This window comes from Podarcis bocagei (genome assembly GCF_964188305.1).
Source record: "Podarcis bocagei genome assembly, contig: HAP1_SCAFFOLD_83, whole genome shotgun sequence".
Classification (NCBI taxonomy): domain Eukaryota; kingdom Metazoa; phylum Chordata; class Lepidosauria; order Squamata; family Lacertidae; genus Podarcis; species Podarcis bocagei.
The window spans coordinates 292,202-305,715 of record NW_027670323.1 but is presented as its reverse complement, the minus strand read 5'-3'; the positions used below and the strand labels follow the sequence as shown (position 1 = coordinate 305,715).

At 46.2% G+C, this 13,514-nt stretch overlaps 1 long non-coding RNA gene across 1 annotated transcript; it reads right to left on the bottom strand.

Annotated features, from left to right (window-relative positions):
* Positions 1-8,131: 8,131 nt before the first annotated feature.
* On the bottom strand, positions 8,132-12,854 carry LOC308579503. Its single transcript, XR_014004510.1, has 3 exons — positions 12,795-12,854; positions 11,822-11,915; positions 8,132-8,411 (listed from the first exon to the last, which is right to left on the bottom strand). It is a non-coding gene; the product is annotated as an uncharacterized lncRNA (long non-coding RNA).
* Between the last annotated feature and the right edge of the window lie 660 nt (positions 12,855-13,514).

Here is a 13,514-nt window from a genome sequence, read left to right as displayed (position 1 = left end):
CCAAGCCTCTCCCTAACCCCAACCCTAATGATGACCCAAATCTTAACCCAGACTTACAGCAGCAGACTTACAACTTCTGACCTTTGTGAAAGGTAAAAAGACCCCAGACCATTAGGTCCAGTCTTGGCAGACTCTGGGGTTGTGGCGCTCATCTCGCTTTACTGGCAGGCGCACAACTTCCGGGGCATGTGGCCAGCATGACTAACCCGCTTCAGGCAAACCAGAGCACCACACTCTTTAACCCACACTGCCATCTGCGTCCCTTCTTTCTGACCTTTGACCCATTGTTAAAAACTAGACTTTGCATGCCCTTAACTACTTCTACTCCAAATTATCATAGATTTTTCTGCGCCTGCAGACTCAGGTGTGCATTGCAGGCACTCCCAAAACAAGACTGCCTTCCTAACCCAGAGTTAGGGTTAGGGTTAGGGTTAGGGTTAGGGTATAAAGACTATACTTATTTGGAAGCCTGCTTATTCTGACCCGTTTCTACAATTGTGCATGCAGCTGCACACTGGTGTTGAAGAAAACCACAGCCCAATCCTGGCAACAGCACACTACTTTAGGAGACAGGGGTCCTATGCAAACGCTCACCCACTCAAACCCAGAAGATTCCAAGAGAATTTGTCTCCTACCGTTCTCAGTATGGGTGCTGCTCCTCTTCCAGACAGGCGCTGAAGGTAGGATGGTAGGATGAAGGTAGGAAGGTGGGATGAAGACCTTGTCCAATCTGATTGGGGGGGGGAGGCAGAGCATCTCCTCCATCTCCCCCTTCTGCCTGGAAGTGTGCACAGGGAAGACCACTCACTTCAGAAACCCTCGTTTTCGCCCACCCTTTCCATGCCTAACCAGGCTTGTGCCCGATGACACTAAGGAACAATGCACAGCCCATACAGAGAAGTATCAGTGGGCCGGATTTCTTTCAGATGAACTGAAAGAGTAAGAGTATAAAACAGGCACAATAAAGTAGCTAGCAGAGAAGGGGAATTACTTGGCCATCATACAATTGACTAGAAATATATGTTTCCCCGTTTCTTCTTTCTGAAGCACATTCCAAAGAATATGACGCTACATAAATATCTATATCTGGAAAGGACCCAAAGGGTCATCCAGCCCAGCCCACGGCAAGGCAGGAATATGCAGGAGAAACACCAACAACCTTAGTTGTGCTGTCAAGTGTTGGCCTATGAAATGGCACTTTTAAGGCAATTTCAACTGCAGCTGCAAGTTGTGCGATGAAGCACCCCTTGCCACCCCCTGTTCCTGACTCGGAGCGGAGGAGGTACTGCTTACAGTCTCCCCAGGAGCATTTCAACAGTCAGGAGGAGGCCTGAAGCCTTCGGGGGGATTATACATAAGGTAAGAACATTTAACACTATTTCTCTTTCTTCTTTATAATGCCCTTTCAAAAGAATAATGATATAAGTATATAAGTATATAAACCTCTGGAAGGGACCCCAAGGGTCATCCAGTCCAACCCACTGCATCGCAGGAACATGCAGGAGTCCCTTAAGGGGAACAATCCTGCAACCTTGGTTGTGCAGCGAATGTTGCCCTCTTAAATGGCACACCTCTCCTGAGGCTGCAAGTTCAGCCAAGAAGCCAACATGGCCATCCACTATTCTTGACTGGAAACAGAGGAGGTGCTGCTTACATCCTCCCTGGGAGCATTTCAGCAGTCAGGGGGAGGCCCTGACCCTGACCCCGAAGCCTAACCCCAAGCCTAACAATGACCCAAACCCCAAGACCTACGCTTACAACAGCAGACTTATTTCTGGCCTTTGTCAAAGGTAAAGGGACCCCTGACCATTAGGTCCAGTTGTGGACGACTCTGGGGTTGCGGTGCACATCTCACTTTATTGGCCAACGCACATCTTCCGTGTTATAGGGCCAGCATGACTAAGCCACTTCTGGCGAACCAGAGCAGTGCACAGAAATGCTTTCAAAATGCTAGGCTGGCAGGAGCAGGGACCCAGCAACGGCAACGCACCCCATGGCAGGGATTCAAACCACCAACCTTCTGATCTGCAAGTCCAAAGATCTGAGCTTTAACGCACAGTGCCACCCACGTCCCTATTTTCTGACCTTTGGCCACTAGTTAAAAACTAGACTTTCTATGGCCCTTACTCCAACCACAAATTGCGCAGCTTGTTTTGCATCTGACTAGAAGTACCATTTTCATTAGAGAAAACATCCCATGAAGAGATTTTCCCCCAGCTGCGGCCTCAGGTATTCCTTGCAGGGCATCCCAAAACAAAACTGCCTTCCTGACCCGGGGCTTTGCAGGGCATCAGTTGAAGAAGGAGCAAAAAGGGTTTTCTTGTGTCTGTGTGTTTCTTTGTGGCTGATTAGCTGTTTTCCCTGTGTAAAGGTCAGAGGGGGCAGGGTTTCTGTTGAGGCAGGGGATTAGCTGTGGGAGGAGCTTATCAGAGTTTGCAGGGCATCAGTTGAAGAAGGAGCAAAAAGGGTTTTCTTGTGTCTGTGTGTTTCTTTGTGGCTGATTAGCTGTTTTCCCTGTGTAAAGGTCAGAGGGGGCAGGGTTTCTGTTGAGGCAGGGGATTAGCTGTGGGAGGAGCTTATCAGAGTTTGCAGGGCATCAGTTGAAGAAGGAGCAAAAAGGGTTTTCTTGTGTCTGTGTGTTTCTTTGTGGCTGATTAGCTGTTTTCCCTGTGTAACGGCGCGCGCAGTTAGATCCATCTTTTAGATTTAGGGGAGCTAGTCTCAAACGTTTGTTGGGGGAGATCTAGGTGTTTTTTTTTGTGTGGGGGAAGTTATTTGTCCTGTCTTCAAGCTTTTTATGATGGAGGACTTCTGTAGCCAACCCCAACGACACGATCTCAAGATGGAAGGGGAGGGAACAGCTGCAGTCGCCTGCGATTCCTGCGCAATGTTTGCCATCTTGCCAAAGGTTGCAGGCAGCTTTACCTGCAGCAATTGTATGTTGATTGCCCTCTTAAAAGACAAAGTCCAGCAACTGGAGGAACGTGTAGCTACGCTCCAAAGAATTAGAGAGCTGGAGCTCTTCTTGGAAGCAACAGAGCACACCGTCTCCACCAAGGAGGAGACAGGGGACTCCCCTGAGAAGGAGTCTAGTTCACCAACACAGGAGCCAGATATATGGAGAAACGTGACTCAAAGAAGTAGGAGGCCCAGGCTTCACTCTGATTGCTTAGAAATACACAATCGCTTTGAGGTCCTCTCCCCTAGTATGGAAGACGAAGAGCAGACTCCATTTGAGGATCTCTCCCTCATTACAGTCGATCAGGTATATGAAGACGAGCAGCAAAGTCAGTCCTCAGGGAATGTGCAGGCGACCTTGGAACGGACAGCTCACGGAAGAACCCCGACCAAACCCAAGAGGAGGCGTGTAGTGGTGATAGGGGATTCCCTACTGAGGGGAACAGAAGCAGTGATCTGTGGGCCTGACAAGATGTCTCGGGAAGTGTGCTGTCTCCCCGGGGCTAAGATCCAAGATGTAACTGAACGACTGCAAGGAATCATAAAACCCACTGACAAATACCCCTTCCTCTTGGTTCATGTGGGAACCAATGACACTGCAAGCAATAGCCTCCAGAAGATCAAAAGAGACTACGAGGCTCTCGGCAGGAAATTGAAGCAACTAAATGCACAAATTGTCATCTCATCTGTCCTCCCAGTTGAACGACGTGGCCCAGGGAGAGAGGGGAAAATAGTGGAAGTGAACAGCTGGCTTCGCAAATGGTGTAAACAGGAACGGTTTGGATTCTTAGATCACGGACTGCAGTTTCTTGAAGATGGACTTCTGGCAAGTGATGGGCTGCACCTCACAATGGTTGGGAGAAATGTTTTTGCCAAAAATCTCAGAAACCTCATCAGGAGGGCTTTAAACTGACTAATATGGGGGAGGGAGACAGTGATCCTGAAGGTAGGAGTCTATCAATTAATGAAGATGATCATCCAAATGTCATAGACCAAATGGAGCAAACAGCACGCGGACCTAGTGGTGGGAGGAAAAAATCCTTAAATAGGAGACACGGGGGAATGATTAATGGACTTCAATGTCTGTACACTAATGCGCAAAGCATGGGAAATAAACAAGATGAGCTTGAGCTCTTGGTACAGCAAACTAAATATGACATAATAGGCATCACTGAAACCTGGTGGGATAAGTCCCACGATTGGAATGTAATAATGGGGGGATACAATCTATTTCGGAGAAACAGACCAGACAAGAAAGGAGGAGGAGTGGCGTTATATGTCAGGGATGTGTATACCTGTGAAGAGATCCAAGATTTAGAACCTCAAAGCCAAAGTGAGAGCATTTGGGTCAAAATTAAGGGAGAGAAGAATAACAGAGACCTCATTGTGGGAGTTTACTATAGATCCCCAAGCCAAACGGAGGACATAGATGATGCCTTCCTGGAACAGATGGCCAAGCATGCAAAAGGAAGGGAGATAGTAGTAATGGGGGACTTCAATTACCCGGATATTTGTTGGATGTCAAACTCAGCCAAGAGCATAAGGTCAAACAGATTCCTCACTGGCCTTGCAGACAACTTCATTGTCCAGAAAGTGGGAGAAGCAACAAGAGGAACAGCCATTTTAGATCTGGTCCTAACCAATGTTGATGACCTGGTTAGTGGGGTAGAAGTGGAAGGATCATTAGGCGCGAGTGATCATGCTCTTCTGAAGTTTACTATACAGCGGAAAGGAGCAGCCAAGCATACTAGGACTCAATTTCTTGACTTTAAGAAAGCCGACTTCATAAAACTTAGGGAAGTGCTGGGTGAGATCCCATGGACAACAATACTAAAAGGAAAGGGAGTTCATGATGGCTGGGAGTTTGTTAAGAGGGAGATAGTAAAAGCACAACGTCAGGCAATACCAATGAGACGGAAACATGGAAGGTGCCTAAAGAAGCCAGGGTGGCTATCTAAAGAACTTTTAACTGAATTAAGATTAAAAAAGGATGTGTACAAAAAATGGAAAAGGGGGGAAAGCACCAAAGAGGAATTCAAACAAATAGCCAGCACGTGTAGACACAAAGTCAGAAAAGCTAAAGCACAGAATGAACTCAGGCTTGCTAGAGAGGTTAAAAGCAACAAAAAAGGCTTTTATGGGTATGTTCGTAGCAAAAGGAAGAACAAAGAAACAATGGGGTCACTCAGAGGAGAAGATGGTGAAATGCAAACAGGGGACACAGAAAGGGCTGAACTACTCAATGCCTTCTTTGCCTCAGTCTTCTCCGATAAAGAAAACAATGCCCGACCTGAAGAATTTGGAGCAAATGATTCAGCAAAGGAAACACAGCCCAGAATAACTAAGGAGATAGTACAAGAATATTTGGCTAGTTTAGATGTATTCATGTCTCCAGGGCCAGATGAACTGCATCCAAGAGTATTAAAAGAACTGGCAGATGTGATCTCAGAACCACTGGCAGTCATCTTTGAGAATTCCTGGAGAACAGGCGAAGTCCCGGCAGACTGGAGGAGGGCAAATGTTGTCCCTATTTTCAAAAAGGGGAAAAGAGAGGACCCAAATAATTACCGCCCAGTCAGTCTGACATCAATAGCAGGGAAGATTCTGGAGCAGATCATTAAGCAAACAGTCTGTGAGCACCTAGAAAGGAATGCTGTGATCACCAATAGTCAGCATGGATTTCTGAAAAATAAGTCATGTCAGACTAACCTGATCTCGTTTTTTGACAGAATTACAAGCCTGGTAGATGAAGGGAATGCAGTGGATGTAGCCTACCTTGATTTCAGCAAGGCATTTGACAAGGTGCCCCATGATATTCTTGTAAAGAAGCTGGTAAAATGCGGTCTTGACTATGCTACCACTCAGTGGATTTGTAACTGGCTGACTGACCGAACCCAAAGGGTGCTCATCAATGGTTCCTCTTCATCCTGGAGAAGAGTGACTAGTGGGGTGCCACAGGGTTCTGTCTTGGGCCCGGTCTTATTCAACATCTTTATCAACGACTTGGATGATGGACTCAAGGGCATCCTGATCAAATTTGCAGATGACACCAAACTGGGAGGGGTGGCTAACACCCCAGAGGACAGGATCACACTTCAAAACGACCTTGACAGATTAGAGAACTGGGCAAAAAGAAACAAGATGAATTTTAACAGGGAGAAATGTAAAGTATTGCACTTGGGCAAAAAAAATGAGAGGCACAAATACAAGATGGGTGACACCTGGCTTGAGAGCAGTACATGTGAAAAGGATCTAGGAGTCTTGGTTGACCACAAACTTGACATGAGCCAACAGTGTGACGCGGCAGCTAAAAAAGCCAATGCAATTCTGGGCTGCATCAATAGGAGTATAGCATCTAGATCAAGGGAAGTAATAGTGCCACTGTATTCTGCTCTGGTCAGACCTCACCTGGAGTACTGTGTCCAGTTCTGGGCACCACAATTCAAGAAGGACACTGACAAACTGGAACGTGTCCAGAGGAGGGCAACCAAAATGGTCAAAGGCCTGGAAACGATGCCTTATGAGGAACGGCTAAGGGAGCTGGGCATGTTTAGCCTGGAGAAGAGGAGGTTAAGGGGTGATATGATAGCCATGTTCAAATATATAAAAGGATGTCACATAGAGGAGGGAGAAAGGTTGTTTTCTGCTGCTCCAGAGAAGCGGACACGGAGCAATGGATCCAAACTACAAGAAAGAAGATTCCACCTAAACATTAGGAAGAACTTCCTGACAGTAAGAGCTGTTCGACAGTGGAATTTGCTGCCAAGGAGTGTGGTGGAGTCTCCTTCTTTGGAGGTCTTTAAGCAGAGGCTTGACAACCATATGTCAGGAGTGCTCTGATAGTGTTTCCTGCTTGGCAGGGGGTTGGACTCGATGGCCCTTGTGGTCTCTTCCAACTCTATGATTCTATGATTCTTTGCCTATTTATTCTGACACTGATGTTGGTGAAGGAAACCAGACTGATCCTGGTGCAAGTGCAGGAGACAGGAGTCAGGAGTCCCGTCCCAACGCTGACCCCCTCAAACCCAGAAGATTTCAAGACAATTTGGCTCCTACCGTTCTCTGTATGGGTGCTGCTCCTCATCCGGGCAGGTGCTGAAGGTGGGACCTTTTCTGTCATGATTAGGGAGGGAAGACAGATTAGGGGGGAGAAGGCAGAGCGTTCTCTCCATCTCCCCCTTCTGCCCTGAAGTGTGTGCAAGGTAGCCCACTCATTTCGGAAACCCTCGTTTTCCACCACCATGCATAAGTAGGCTTCTGCCCAAAACATAAGGGTGGTAATAAATCCACAAAATCTAACATTAAGGAACGAAGCACAGAGAATTACCAGAGCGCCCAATTTCTTTCAGATGAACTGAAAGAGCAGGGGTATAAAAGAGGCACCCATTGTTTGTACTGCATCGTTTACTCCACAAACTTGTTTCTTCTTTCTCAAGCATATTCCAAACAATCATATGATGCTGCATATATGTCTGTATCTGGAAGGGACCCCAAAGGTCATCCAGCAACCAGCCTTGGTTGTGCCATCAGTGTTGCCCCATGAAATGGCACTTTTCATGCACTTTAAAATGCAGCTGCAAGTTGCGCCAGGAAGCACCCCTTGCCACCCCCTTTTCCTGACTGGGAGCGGAGGAGGTGCTGCTTACAGTCTCCCCAGGAGCTTTTCAACAGTCAGGAAGAGGCCTGAAGCCTTCAGGGGGACTGTACATAAGCTAAGAACATTTATGCCTCCAGAAAAGGAAACAACCATGAGCCTAGTCTAAAGGAATGCTCAGGAGTGTATAAAGTGTTTTTTGTTTAAAACAACTCTTAACATTAGAAACTGCTGCAAATTTCCAAAACACATACAAATACATGCCAGTGTTTGTCAATGTAAATGATTCAACTGGCTTTTGGTTTTGGCGTCTATTGCAGGGTCTCGGCCCACTTAGTCTTGTGCCATTGAGGCTCCCAGCCTATATGCATGGTGGGGGACAGGCTTAAATCTTTGCACAGTTGAATATTAACGGCTGACACACACAACCACCCCCAAACTTCATTAAGACAGTACTAAATGCTAGGGCTTCCATTTTTCGAAAGACCGTGGGAAAGTGCAATCTCCCTGAACATCGAAGAATAGAGACTTGCCAGGGTTACGGGTGTGAGGATAGGAAGAGAGACACCTCCACCAGCTGTTTGAGCTGAAATCCACCTTTGGGGAATGCAGGAAGCACCTCTGGAAAGGACCAGGCCTTGGGGAGGTGTAGGGACTGTGCAGTCTTACCGATTTAGAGATGGCTAGGTATTTCCCACGGTTCCCTTTGCTCCTTGCTGCTAAGAAGCGTTTCCGGTGGATGGAAGTGGACTTAGGCAGATGTAGCATTCGGCATTAAGGAATAAAGCAGAGCCCATGCAGCCAACCCATCTTTTTCCACTGCTGCCTTGCCTCTTTCTTCTTTCCTTTCGCTGCCACGCTGCTAAGCGAATCAGGTGTTTGGTTAAAGAAGCTGTTTGGCTCTTCTCTCAAAAGATCCCCTTTCTCCCTCTGGCCACTCTTCTCCCTCTTTTTGTCCCGCAAAACTGCCCCCTTCCTTCTCCCCCCCCCTTTTTGGGAGCAGGAATTTAGCACAGCCCATAGAGACCTGAGAAATAACATGGGGGGGGGGGCAGATTATTTTCAGAACTGAAAGAGGGGTCTGTGTAAAAACAGGCACAGGATCTGCCAAGCTCCAATTAATATGAAGGAATAATAAGGGAACTCACATGAAGTGAGGCGACTTTCCCATCATACAGCTAACTTTAAGGAGCGCCATTTCTGTTTCTGAAGCCCTTTCCAAAGAATAATAATGGAATATAAACCTCTGGAAGGGACCCCAAGGGTCATCCAGTCCAACCCGCAACATCGCAGGAACATGCAGGAGTCCCTTACGGGGAACCATCCTGCAACCTTGGTTGTGCAGCAATGTTGCCCTCTTAAATGGCACTTTGAAGTTTGTTTAGGTATAGTTTAGGGATCCACACCTCTCCTACATCCGCCCTGGGAGAATTTCAACCGTCAGGGGGAGGCCCTGACCGCTAACCCCAACCCTAACAATGACGCAAACCCCAACGCCTGCACTTACAACAGCAGACTTACACCTTCTGACCTTTGTTAAAGGCAAAAGGACCCCTGACCATTAGGTCCAGTCACGGACGACTCTGGGGTTGTAGCCCTCATCTCGCTTTACTGGCCTAGGGAGATGGCGTACAGCTCATGTGGCCAGAATGACTAGGCCACTTCTGGCGAACCAGAGCAGCACACGGAAACACTGTTTACCATCCCGCCGAAGCGGTACCCATTCATCTATTTCCACTTTGGCGTGCTTTCAAGCTGCCAAGTTGGCAGGAGCAAGGACCCTGCAAAGGGAGCTCACCCCGTTGCGCAGATTCTAACTTTCTGATCGCCAAGTCCTAGGCTCTGTGGTTTAACCCACAGCGCCACCCGCGTCCGTAACTTAAAAGAATGCTATTTCTGTTTCATCTTTCTCAAGCACATTCCAAACAATCATATGATCCTGCATATATATCTATATCTGGAAGGGACGCCAAGGGTCATCCAGCCCAGCCCACGGACAGGCAGGAATATGCAGGAGAACCACCACCGACCAACCTTGGTTGTGCTGTCAGTGTTGCCCTATGAAATGGCACTTTTAAGGCAATTTAAACTGCAGCTGCAAGTGGCGCCATGAAGCACCCCTTGCCACCCCCTTTTCCTGACTGGGAGCGGAGGAGGTGCTGCTTACAGTCTCCCCAGGAGCATTTCAACAGTCAGGAGGAGGCCTGAAGCCTTCAGGGGGATTGTACACAAGCTAAGAACATTTAACACTATTTCTCTTTATTCTTTCTGGAACCCTTATCAAAGAATAATGATGGAATATAAACCTCTGGAAGGGACCCCAAGGGTCATCCAGTCCAACCCACTGCATCGCAGGAACATGCAGGAGTCCCTTAAGGGGAACAATCCTGCAACCTTGGTTGTGCAGCGAATGTTGCCCTCTTAAATGGCACACCTCTCCTGAGGCTGCAAGTTCAGCCAAGAAGCCAACATGGCCATCCACTATTCTTGACTGGAAACAGAGGAGGTGCTGCTTACATCCTCCCTGGGAGCATTTCAGCAGTCAGGGGGAGGCCCTGACCCTGACCCCGAAGCCTAACCCCAAGCCTAACAATGACCCAAACCCCAAGACCTACGCTTACAACAGCAGACTTATTTCTGGCCTTTGTCAAAGGTAAAGGGACCCCTGACCATTAGGTCCAGTCGTGGCCGACTCTGGGGTTGCGGTGCACATCTCACTTTATTAACTGGCGCACATCTTCCGGGTCACGTGGCCAGCATGACTAAGCCGCTTCTGGCGAACCAGAGCAGAGCACGGAAACGCCGTTTACCTTCCTGCCTGAGCGGTACCTATTTATCTCCTTGCACTTTAACGTGCTATCGAACTGCTAGGTTGGCAGGAGCAGGGACCCAGCAAACGCATACAAATACGTGCCACTGTTTGCCAATGTAAATGATTCAACTGGCTCTGGGTTTTGGCCCCTGTTGCAGGGGCTCAGGCCACTTAAGTCTCCTGCCATTGGGGCTCCCAGCCTGGGTGCATGGCGGGAGACAGTCTTAAATCTTTGCACAGTTGAGTTTTAAAGACTGATACACACAACCACCCCCAAACTGTATTCTGAAGCACTTTCCAAAGAATCATATGATGGTGGGTGAGTATATATCGGGAAGTGACCCCAAGGGTCATCCAGTCCAACCTGCTACAAGGCCAGGAAGCCCCCCTTTTGTCCTGCCTGAGGTTCTCGGTCTGATTGCAGATATGCCAACCTCCAGGCAAAGGAAAAACCATGAGCCTACTCTGAAGACTCATAAATGTAGAAAGTGCTTTTCTTTAGAGCACCTCAAGCCGAGGCAAGTGTCCCAAACTGGAGTGAAGTTGCTGGTTCGTAAATATTACATATTCCTACTTTATTGATCTGAATTACTCAAACGGCTTTTAGTGCTGCCCACTACAGCAGGGGCTGGTCCCCATTTCTTCTAAATTAATTAATTTTATAATGAATGATTTTAGAGTGTTGTTTATGCTGTACTTTTGTACTGTTTTATTGTTGTTAGCCGCCCTGAGCCTGGCTTCAGCTGGGGAGGGCGGGATATAAATAAATTTTATTATTATTATTATTATTATTATTATTATTATTATTATTATTATTATTATTATTATTATTATTATTATTATTCTGCTGTTCAATTCAGAGTATCTGCTCCAAAAATCAAACAGAAAGCAATGGAGGGTTGCCCTTAAGGCTGGGGCGAGAGGTCAAACTGGGTCTTCGAGACCCAAACTGGGTTTTGGATACTCCATTAGACAAACCAGCCAGCTCTGCCTCTCTAATTCACTGGGCTTGCTTCCAAATTAATTCTCTTTTTTAATTTATGCCTCTTCCAAAACATTTAGCTTAAGATTTAACGTGCAAATGTACCACTTTGGGATCTCTGGTTGGATTATGTGGATAAATCGATAGATGAAAAATCGGTGCCTTGAGTAATTACCTGGTTCAAGCAATGGTTCATCTGCAGAAATTAAGTTTCCAACCCATTGCTTTGTCACCTTCTGATCGCCTAACAAGAACAGGGAAAAGGAGACAAACCTCACCAACATGGGGGAAGCCAGGAGGCTCTAGCCTACCCCAATCAAATAGATAAAATTATTCTACTCAATTTTTACTGTACTGTGGTGGTTACGGGGGATGAGGCCAAGCCCCACTTGGGTGGGTGTAATATATCAGGAGTGGGGGTTTTTTAAAAAATGTTATTATATGTTATATGTTAATATGTCTTTCTATTTTTTACCTTCATGACTTTTCCGACATCTTCTCTTCTCCCTTCATCACGCGAAGTTTCCTCCTCCTCCTCCTTTTCAGAGCAGGAATTCAGCAGAGCAGACCTAAGAAATATCAATAATGTCAATTATTTTCCCAAGAAGGGAAAGAGGGGTCCCAGTCCAACCCCCCGCAAGGCAGGAATCTGCGAAGGAACCACAAGGGTTCTAATAATAATAATAATAATAATAATAATAATAATAATAATAATAATAAGTGGAGGAATTGGGATCTGGAGGAATTAGCTGGTTACAAAAGCACCACTTCAAGCAGTTTCCAAGACATTAAGGGCGGCCTGAGGGGGAAAGCAATGGAGATCTGCACTTTATTTTAAATAAAGAATAAATTATTATCATTATCACAGCCATTTACTCTGGAGTTACTTCTCCCCCCAATTCCAATATATAAAAATAGTTTACTGCTAAAGCAAAGGGGGGAAGAGGCCGTGTCCCCCTTGGGTGGCTGTGATTTTTTATAATAATAATAATTTAACATTTAATGATATTAATAATGTATTGCTATTTCCCAGCCACCAACAGAATATTTTTTTAAAACCGACAAAACATCATACACTACAAACTTCCCTCACCCTTTTATAATAACAATAATAATAAAATTAATAATAATAATGTATTACTCTTTCCCAGTCACCAAGAGTGTTTTTAAAAAACGATAAAACGACAAATTTCCCTCACCCTTTTAGAATAATACCCATTACAATAATGATTACAATTTAAAAATGAAGGATAATCCTCATTTCTTCCCCTTCCCCGACAGAATATTAAATAATTCGACAAAGCGTAATCTGTTACAAACTTCCCTCAGCCTTTTCAAATAAGAATAAGAATAAGAATAATTGAAAAAGCCATGAGGATCATCCTTTCTTATTATTCTTTCCCGCCCGCTCCCCCCAAGAGAGAGAGAGTCTCCCAGACTCAACCAACCTCACGCGCTTCCTTCCAGAAAATGGCGACGGAGACGCTGAGGAGAACACGCGCCCAAGGTCTGGCCCCGCCCACAGCCCGACCTGGGATTGGCCCAAAGGCCGACCTATCGCCGTCGAGTTTACTGCTGCTGCGACTGCTGAACGCGTGCGCTGAGCGAGGAGGTTCCTAGGGCGGCCATTTTGGACCAGGGCAACAGAAAGGGCAGAAGACGCGCCCCCGCCGCCATGTTGGTTGAGGGCCTTCGGCCGCGATAGGTCGGCCTTTGGGCCAATCCCAGGCCGGGCTGTGGGCGGGGCCAGGGGTTTCCCGCTCTTTCTCCTCCCAGCTGTTTCTCAGCTGCTTCTCCTCAGCTGTTTCCCACGCCCAGGAAGTTTTGGCGCGTTTTTATTCCAATAAAGGATTATTAGCAGCGCTTTTTAAAATATTTTTATTTTTATTATTGGAAAAGGCGAGGTGAAGTTTGCAATACAGTATGTTTCGTCCCGTTTTTAATATTCTGTGGGAAAGGAGAATAAATGAGGATTCTCCTTCATTTTTCAATGGTTCTCATTATGATTCTAATGGTTATTCTGCTCAAAGGCTGAGGGAAGTTTGTAGTATATGATGTTTTCTCGTTTTTTAAAAAAATACTCTGTTGGTGGCTGGGAAATAGTAATAAATTATTGTTATTCAATGTTAAATTATTATTATTATTATTATTATTATTATTATTATTAT